Genomic DNA, 10,756 nt, shown 5'->3' with positions numbered 1-10,756 from the left:
ATATATATATATATATATATATATATATATATATATATATATATATAAATTTTTACTTTCCTTGTAGGGACACATATTTAGGATGTGGATAGTGAATGGGTAGAATGGCATATAAATGTAATTTGAATATTTCTCTGATGACAAAAGGTTTGAACTCAAGTTGCTATTGAAGAGTCTTTCTGGACAAATTCAATACTCCAAGTTCTATAGTTTCAAAAGTCATCCGGAAAAGCTCCAGAGTTTTAGGGGACTGCCAGGTCAATAAGAGTCAATTAGTTGTGTGATCTGTCCAGAAAATCTTAGGCTGCAATGAGAATAATGAATTCTAACACTGAAGAGTTGTTAGTCCCTCTAGTCACACTATTTAGCCATTTTGTGCCTGGAGTGTTGTGTTCTATGGTGGGTACCATATTTTAGGAATAATATTAGTGAGAGAGAGTGCAAAAGAAGGTAAACAATATGGTAAACGGCCTTGAGTTCTGTTTTTTGTTTCTTTATTATTTTTTCTTTTTTTGTATGAAAATTTGTTATTTTGACAGGAATTGAAATCAAGCTTACTGGACTACAGACTTTAGTCACTACTCTTATTCATGCTTTTGGAAAAATGGTCAGGTATCTGTTCTTTACTCCTATAATACCTCTCCCATTCTCTATAATCTTTCACAGAGTAATGAGAGCATTCCTATCTGCCAATTTATCTATCGAGATAGCCTTAACTTCTGACAGGCAATTCAATGCTCTCTTACTGCCCCCTACTTACATTGAATATCAAATTTTTATTAGCCATGTTTGCCTTGTCCTTTCTATTTCATGGTTCATTCTCCTTGTCACACAAAGCAAAAGTAAAATACAAATTGAACAGCCATGCTTTCTCTCTGTCTTCATTATAATTTTTCATTCCATTCTAAGAAAAATCATTTTCCTTAACTCCCATGACCTACATTACCTTATTGTGAACTTTACACTCCTGACTCCTAGTCTTCTAACCTTGGAATGCTTTTGTATTCATTTTATTACCTGCCCTTGCTACCCCTATTGTCTTAAAAAAATCTATATTCCTCTGTATGTATGTTTGTCTATTCACTTAAGTCTCTTTAGACAATTCTGTGCCCTCTTTGTTGGAATTCTCTGTCTTTGGACTTTCAAGATTTCATTCTGGAGAGCTTCTCATACCTTTTGGGATGACTTCTCATTGATAATTTTTTTCTTTTAATCAAATGCTTTATTAACTTCTAGTTTACATCATTCATTTATGCAATATTTTGAGTTACTAATTTTCTCCCCATTTTCCCCCTACCCACTACCCCAAAATATCCCCTCCTTCAATTTTCTCTCTCCCATATCTTCTCCCCTATCTCCTCTAAGTTTCCAGTAGGGAAAGGTGGATCTCTATGCCCCAGTGCCTGTATGTCTTATTTCCCAGTTACATGTAAAACATTATTAAGAATAGTATATATAATGTATGTTTTTTTTAAACATTTGATTTAAAACTTTGAATTCAAGATTCATTCTCTTCCTCCCTTGTCACTCACCCTTACTGGGAAGATCAGCAATTCAGTATAGGGTGTACATGTGTAGCTATACAAAACATTTCCATAGTGGATATATTGCAAAAGACTGACTATATTTCCCTCTGTCCTCTCCCAACTCACACTTGTTCTGTTCTCTACTTTGATCCTGCCCCTTTTCAAAAATGGGTGCTTCCAACTTCCCTCTCTCCCAGCTTGCCCTCCCTTCCATCATCTCCCCTCTCATCCCCTTCCCCCCTACTCTCCTGTAGGGTGAGATACCTTATTTAGTGGGTATGTCATTCCCTCCCTAAGCCAAATTCAATGAGAATAAGGTTAACCCATTCCCTTTTGGCTTCCTGTTCTTCCCCTCCATTGTAATCATTTTCCCTTGGATAGTTTACCCCATTCTGTCTCTCCCCATTTCCTCTCATTATATTCCTCTCTCACCTCTTCATTGCACCTTTTAAGTATCATTACTTCCTAATAAATTGATCCTGTGCCCTCTATCTATGCATACCTGTACACATATATACACACATTCACATATGTATTCATATGCCTATATACCCTCCTATATACATATATGTATGTGTTTGTGTGTGTGTATGTGTGTATACCCATGTATTCCCTTCAACTATTTTCATACTGGGAAAAGTTTCATAAGTTACAATTGTCATTTGTCCATGTAGGGATGTAAATAGTTCAACTTTGATAAGTTCCTTATGATTTCTTTTCCCTGTTTACCTTCTTATGCTTCTCTTGCTTCCTATATATGAATGTCAGATTTTCTATTCAACTCTGTTTTTTTTCATCAAGAATGCTTTAAAGTCCTCTATTCCACTGAAGGACCTTATTTTCCCCTGAAACATGATACTCAGTTTTGCTGGGTAGGTGATTCTTGGTTTTAAACCCAGCTCCTTTGACCTCTGGAATATCATATTCCAAGCCTTCAATCCCTCAGTGTAGAAGCTGCCAGATCTTGTCTTAGCCTCATTGTGTTTCCACAATATTCAAATTTGTTCTTCCTGGCTGCTAGTAATATTTTCTCTTTGATCTGGGAATTCCAGAACCTGGCTATAATATCCCTAGGAGTTTTCTTTTGGGATCTTTTTCAGGAGTTTATCTGTGGATTCCTTCAACCTCTATTTTGCCTCTGGTTCTAAAACATTAGGACAATTTTCCTTGAGAATTTCTTGAAGGATGATTTCTAGGTTCATTTTTTGATCATGGCTTTCAGGTAGTCCAATAATTTTTAAATTATCTCTTCTGGATCTATTTTCCGGGTCTGTGGTTTTCCCAATGACATATTTCATATTGCCTTCCATTTTTTTATTTGTTTGGATCTGTTTAATAGTATCTTGATTTCTCATAAAGTCACTAGCTTCCATTTGCTCCAATCTAATTCTGAAGGATTGATTCTCTTCATTGAGCTTTTGAGATTCTTTTTCCATCTGACAAATTTGACTTTTTAAGGCATTCTCCTCATTGGGTTTTTGAGCCTATTTTGCATCTGATTTAGTCTATTTTTTAAGGTATTATTTTCTTCAGTCAGATTGTTGACTCATTTCATAATTTTCTTGCATCGTTCTCATTTCTCTTCTCAATTTTTCCTCCACTTCTCTTATTTGATTTTCAAAATCCTTCTTAAGGTCCTCTATGGCCTGTAACCAGCTTGTATTTTTCTTGGAAGCTTTAGATGCAGGAATTCTGACTTCATTGTCTTCCTCCTGTACCATGCTTTGATCCTTTTTGTCTCCAAAATAGGTGTGTAAAGTTGGGTTGCTCTGTTTAATTTGCTTCCCTCATTTGCTCATGTTGCCACTTAATTACTTGACTTTTGGGCTTTTTGCCACAGTAGTACTCTGCTACCAGACAGGGAAACTTTGTACCCAATGCTGCGTTTTTCTCAGCTGCTGAACGTATTACTTGGGTCCCTCTCTGAAGCCTCCGCACTTTCTGGCAAGGTGGTTGCACACCACAGGACCTCCACCCTAGACAGCAATACAGATCCAAGCAGGTTAAAGCAAGAGCGATTACCCCTCAGCCTGGTTGCTTGGTCCTCCTGCAAATTGCAGACCAGGAGCTGAAGCTGCCACATGGTGGTGGCAGCACAGCCACGTCTCCTCAGCAGCTTATTGCCCCTGGGGCAGAAGCCGATGCACTCCCAACTACTGGATCCCAAAATCCATACTGCACTGACCTTTCACTGTGTCCTTAGCTAAGGAGTTCATGGGAGTTGAGTTTAGAAACTGGGAAGCAGTGTTTTAAAAAATAATGGTGGAGAATAAGACTGTGAACCAGATTTTAAACATAATGGAGTGGGGAGAGTGACCTCGCAGGGCCAGAGACAACAGTATTAACAATCTGGATTAGATGGGGTGAATTTTTAAGGAGAATAAATGTGGTTAGTAAAGTGTAATAGAGAAGGGAGGCAGGGATTTGAGGTCACTAGGGCTCATTTTACTATGAGGTGGTCAAGGCAACTGGAGCATGGTATTCTTAGCATGTATTATCTTGTGTAATTTAGGTTCCCAGGCCATCTGTAAATCCATCAAAGGTAATCTGATCATTGGGAAAGAAAGCTCTTCAAAGAGTAATGTGATAATGACAGAATGCTTGGGGTGTAATCCAACCCAGGGGTTGGATGAGGTAATCATCCAGAAGATATTTAGGGTTCCACAGGTGAAACAAATTATTCTTCTTAGAAGAGGGAATCATATGCTTCCAAATTTAGCAAAGCCTTTGAGCAAACTCCTTGTTACTATATCGAGTTTTCTATCTTTCTTTTTCTTTTCACTTCTATGGTCCTTTTGATTAGATTTATAAAATTCTATATCAATTGCTGCTATTGTTAGGTGTCCTTCATACCTTGCTGAGAATCTTTAATCTCCCTGTTTACAACAATAATCCAAAAATCCTAAACCTTTTAACAGATATTCCCTTTACAATTCTGCTTTTCTCTTCCAAATACCTTGCTCCTGATAAAATGCAATTATGAAAACTTTACTCTTCCCCTGAAGTCTTCAGTTGAAGACATTGTATACTATAGGCATACTTCTTCCTAGGGTCTTTAAAGATTATATTTTGTGTCTATGAAAATCATCAGAAATTAACTGTCATTCTGACAAGTCTTGGGAGTTTGTCTTCTGTATATGGGCTACATACCCTAGGAAGGCAATTGTCCCTTTTTGTTGTTATAAGGTCAACGAGTAGCCTCAGTATCCCTCATCAGGGAATCGCCAACCACTTCTACTCATCTCCTTTTCCTATGACCCTTTATGAATGATCTCTCACTTGATGGTTGCTTTGGATTATGAAATAGTCTTCATTCCTCATGGGGAATAGTACCCTGTATCTAAATTCTTGCCCAATAGGAAAGACCAAGAAAGGTTAAATTGAAAGAGTACTCACTGTACTAGACATCAGACTCCCTGGGGTCTGCTTCGGGCTTGACTGTGTGACCTTGCACATAGTTCTTAGCTTCTTTCCTGGGCCAGGATACTTTTGTAACTGAGGAGGCATTAATTTAATCCTTCACCCTCCCACAACACCAGTCAGGACTGTTAATTGTAAGGAATTGAAGCATTTGTGTTTGGGTTCAGTCTGCTTTAGGTAAGAAGAGTATAAAAGAAGTTTTTAGGCCTTTAATTGACAGCTCCTTAGACTGCAGGGAACCTCCCTGCAAATGACTTTTAGACACTTTTGGTAGTTATGATCTATTTTTATCTTCCTGAATATCCCATCATTGTCTCCCAGTACCCTTGTTTCAGACCTGCATATGAGCAGGATCAGTTATAGTCCAAAGGTTAAAAAAGATCTTTATAATTAAAAAAAGTTTTCATATGTCCCCTCCCTATCTAAGTAAACATTTCAAAATGAAACAAATAGATAAGTATCACCAGTGTATATGTTAAAAGTAATCATTGAAGAGTTTCCCAAGGTCTCCAGAACTCCCTTCCAATATCCTGAAAACTGTACTTACCCTTTTCTCATCCAAAGGTCTTAAACTGAGTCCCACATCAATCCAGATGGAGACAAGTATATTTCCAAATGACCTATGTCTGTACTACACCTCCTTTCCTTGCAAGATTCCAAGTTAATATTGTGGGAGTGTAGGGGATTAGCTCTCACCTCCTAATTCTACCAGAATTATTTCTCTGCCTTAGTGTCCTAGTATTAAAATAGAAATGATGATGTCTACTGTAACAAAGTGTTTCTTAAAATTTAATTACTTAAATATTGGTGAGGCTCTGTGCTATAGTAGCAATAAAACTTGATTCGAAGTCAAGAAAAAAAGAGATAAAATCCTACCCCTGACTATGTCTGATTATGTGGTTTGGAATATGTCCTTTAATTTCTCAGTGCCTCAAGAAAGTCTTTTTAGAAACTTATTTATTTGCTTTTACTTTACAATATTCAGTTCCACAGTCCCTTGAGTTTCAAATTTTCTCTCCCTCCCTCTCCTCCCCCTCACACCCCCATGGAAGCATGGAATCAAATATAGGATCTACAGATGCCTTCACATTAAACATTAGTCAGGTTATAAAGAAGCAATGGAGTAAACAATGAGAAAGAGGAAACAAAACAAAGAGAGAGAGAGCAAGTAATTTTTTTCAGTCTGCATTCAGACTCTGAAATTCTTTCTCTGGATATGGATATCTCTTTCCATCATAAGTCTTCTGGAGTTGTCTTATAACTTTGCATTGCAGAGAGGAGCCTAGTCTATCAAAGTTAGTTGTCACACAGATGTTGAGTCTGTAATTGTATACAAATTTCTACTGGTTCTGCTCCTCTCACTCAACATCAGTTTATACAAATCTTTCCAGGTTGTTATGAAGTCCATCTGCTCCTCATTTCTTATAGCACAATAGTATTCCATCATATTCATATACCGAACTATTCCCCAGTTGATGGACATCCCCTTGATTTCCAATTCTTTGCCACCACAAAAAGAGCTGCTATAAATATTTTTGTACATGCAGGTCCTTTTCCCACTTCTATGATCTCTTTGGGATACAACCCTAGAAGTGGTATTGATGGGTCAAAGGATATACACTTATTTATAGCCCTTTTGGCATAGTTCCAGATTGTTCTCCAGAATGGTTTAATCAGTTTACAACTCTACCAACCATGCATTAGTGCTCCAATTTTTCCACATCCTCTCCAGCATTTATCATTTGCCTGTTTTGTCATCTTAGCCAATCTGACTGGTGAGATGTGGTACCTTAGAGTTGTTTTGATTTACATTTCTCTAATCAATAGTGATTTACAGCATTTTTTCATATGTTTATAGATATCTTTAATTTCTTCCTCTGAAAACTGCCTGTTCATATCCTTTAACCATTTATCAATTGGGGAATGATTTGTATTCTTTAAGATTAGACTCAATTCTCTTTATGTTTTAGAAATGAAGTCTTTGTCAGAGACACTGGTTGTAAAAATTCTTTCCCAATTTCCCACTTCCTTCTTGATTTTGGTTGCACTGGTTTAAATTGTACAGAAACTTTTCAATTAAATGTAATCAAAATTGTTCATTTTGCATTTCACAATGCTCTCTAACTCCTGTTTCATCATAAAAATCTTCCCTTCTCCATACATCTGACAGGTAAACTAGTCCTTGTTCTCACAGATTACTTACAATATCAGTCTTTATACCTAGATCATGTGACCATTTCAACTTGATTTTTGTATATGGTGTAAGATATTGGTCTATGCCCAGATTCTGTCATACTGTATTCCAGTTTTAGCAGCAGTTTTTGTCAAATAGTGAATTCTAATCCCCAAAACTTGGGTCTTTGGGTTTATCAAACAGTAGATTACTATAGTCATTTATGGCTGTGTCTCATGTACCTAATCTATTCCACTGATACACTACTCTATTCCTCAGCCAGTACCAAGTAGTTTTGATGACTGCTGCTTTATAGTACAGATTAAAATGTGGTATGGCTAGGCAACCTTCCCTAGCATTTCTTTTCATTAATTCCCTTGATATTTTGAACCTTTTTTTCTTCCAAGTGCATTTTGTTACTATTTTTCTAGTTCTATAAAATGATTTTTGGTAGATTGATTGTTATGACACTAAATACATAATTTAATTTACATAAAATTGTCATTTAAATTATATTAGCTTGGCCCAGCCACGATCAACTGATGTTTTTCCAATTAATTAGATCTAACTTTATTTGTGTGAAAAGTGTTTTGCAATTGTGTTCATAAAAGTCCTGCATTTGCTTCAGCAGGTAGATTACCAAATATTTTAAAATGTCTACAGTAACTTTAAATGGAATTTCTCTTTCTGTTGTTTGCTGTTGGATTTCATTACAAATATATAGGAATGCTGAGGATTTGTGTGGGTTTATTTTATACCCTGCAACTTTGCCAGATTTATTTATTGTCTCAAGTGGTTTTTTCCTTGATTCTCTAGGACACTTTAGATATATAATCAACTTATATTTTTGTAAATATTCATCATTTTGCTAAGATTATCAAAATTGTGTGCATATAATTGGGCAAAATAATTCCTAATTATTGTTTTAATTTCCTCTTCACTGGAGGTAGATTCACCCTTTTCATTTTTGATACTTGTAATTTGGTTTTCTTTTTTCCTTTTTTTAAATCATATTCACTAAAGGTCTATCAATTTTATTGTTTTTTTCCCATAAAACCAGCTCTTAGTCTTATTTATTAATTCAATAGTTTTCTTAATTTTAATTTTATTAATCTCCCCTTTGGTTTTCATTATTTCTAATTTAGTATTTAATTGGGGATTTTCAATTTGTTCTTTTTCTAGTTTTTTCAATTGCATGCCCAATTTATTGACCTCCATTTCCTATATTTTATTCATGTATGCTTTCAGGGATATAAAACTTCCCTTAAGAACTACTTTTGCTGTATCCCACAAGTTTTGGTATGTTGTCTCATTATTGCCACTCTCTTGAATGGAGTTACTGATTGTTTTTTGTTTGTTTGTTTGTTTTGTTTTCTGCTTTTTGGAGGGCAATTAGGGTTAAGTAACTTGCCCAAGGTCACATGGCTACTGTTTTTGTGTGGGTGTTAAGTGTCTGAAGCCAGAACCGAACTTGGATCCTCCTGACTCTGGGGTTGGTGCTATATTCACTGCGCCACCTAACCACCCCGATTGTTTCTATTATTTCTTGTTTGACCCACTCATTCTTTAGGATTAAATAATTTAATTTCCAATTAGTTTTTAGTCTCTTTCCATGGCCATTTATTACATATAGTTTTTATTGTGTCATGATCTGAGAATGATGCATTTAATATTTCTGCCTTTCTGCACTGAATTGTGAAGTTTTTATGCCTAAGTATATGGTCAATTTTTGTGTATATGCCATGTACTGCTGAGAGGAAAGTATATTCATTTTTATCCCTATTCAGTTTTCTCCAGAGGTCTATCATATATACCCACTATAAAATTCTATTTGCCTCCTTGTTTATTTTGAGGTTAGACATCAATTTCAGAGAGGGGTAGATTGAGGTCTCCCACTAGTATAGTTTTGCTATCTATTTCTTCCTCTAATTCTCTTAACTTCTCCTCTAGGCATTTAGCTGCTATATATGTAAAGTAATGATATTGCTTCATTCTTGATGGTGACTTTTAGCAGGATATAGTTTCCTTTCTTGTTTTTTTTTCATATGTTGTAATTTATAATTTAAGCTGAAGAACAGGTTATGAGGGGAGTGGGGCAAGGGAGGAGCCAGGGAAACGAGAGCCTCTCATCTGTGTCTGCTCCAGATGGGGTTGAATCTGATTTCTGAGCCTTGGTCTCGGGCACATAAGGAAACACACATTAAGTTCAGGTTCCAGGGATACAGCTTGAGCAAAACAGTGGAGGTGGCCAGAGTTCCACATCCAGCCAGAGGCGGGGGCTGGGATTCTCCTTGGATCAGCAGCACCGCTTCCTTTTGGGAACTGAAGCCTAGCGATAAGTACCATTCCACATATTTCTTATAAAACATTCTTGCAGTTTAAGTCTTTGTGCTAAAGAATTCTTTCATCTCCTCTCTAGCTTCTTGTACTTTGCTTCTAGTTTCTTTGAATATGCATCCAACTTGTAAGCTACCTGCTGAAGAGTGGCTACCTGCTCCTCAATTAAAGTGATCTGATTCAGATAAGGCTGAAGGGCGTCATGTTTCTGGTTTAAGTCCTTTAGGTTTCTACTTATGTTTACTGCAATATCTTTCATTTCTAGATACTTCAAGCTAGTCAGTTTGTTCATATTTTCCAGAAGTTTATAATCTTCACTGGTGGCTTCACTTCTTAGGCTCCGTAAGCCGGCCACAGGCCTTCTGGGGACTGCCTCTTATTTCTTTTAATTAGATCTTTTTTTTATTTTTATTTTTTGCTTTTGCTTTATCTGAGATAAAGAGTACTAACCCTGCTTTTTTTTTACTTACTTTAGCTGAAGCATAATATATTCTTCCCCAGCTTTTTACCTTTACCCTATCTGTATCCCCTTTTTTCAGCTGTGTTTCTTGTAGACACCATATTGTAGGATTATGTTTTTTAATCCATTCTGCTATCTGCCTGCATTTTATGGGAGAGTTCTTCCCATTCACATTCACAGTTATGATTACTATCTGTGTCTTTCCCTCCATCCTATTCCCTCTCCTGTTTATGCTTTTATTTCTCCCTTCTCCCTTCCCCTCTTTAAGAGTTTTCCTTTTGACCACCTCCTCCCTCAGTATTCCCTCCCTATTCACTCCCACCCTTTACCTACCAAATTTCTTACTACTAATTCCCTCTCTTCTAACCATCCCCCCTTTTTCCCCTTACTCCTCCTACTGCCTGTAGGGCACAATAGATTTTTGTACTTAATGGTGTATGTTATTCCCTCCTTGAACCCAAACCAATGAGGATAAATTTCATACAGTGCTCCTCTCCCTCCCTCCTTTCCCTCTGCTATAATGAGTTTTTGCGTCTTTTCATGTTAGAATCCTAAACTTAACTGATTATGTTAATTCCTCCTTGAATCAGAACCAATGAGAGTAAAGTTTATATAATGTTCATCTCCCTCCCTTCTTCCCCTGTACTATAAGTATGTTTTTGTGCCTCTTCATGTGGCATAATTTATTGTTTTCTGCCTCCTCTTTCCTTTTCTCCCATTACAATCCCTTTGCAATCTTTAATAAGGTTTTTTTTTGGTCATCAGATTAGTTCATTTATACCCACATTGTCTATCTATCTATCTATCTATCTATCTATCTATCTATCTATCTATCTATCT

The sequence above is a fragment of the Petaurus breviceps genome, unplaced genomic scaffold (genome assembly GCF_028583685.1).
Source record: "Petaurus breviceps papuanus isolate PSGF00001 unplaced genomic scaffold, PetGlider_PUasm1.0 76, whole genome shotgun sequence".
In the NCBI taxonomy this organism is placed as follows: Eukaryota; Metazoa; Chordata; class Mammalia; order Diprotodontia; family Petauridae; genus Petaurus; species Petaurus breviceps.
The sequence above is the reverse complement of the archived record's forward strand: the minus strand, read 5'-3'. Positions refer to the sequence as shown.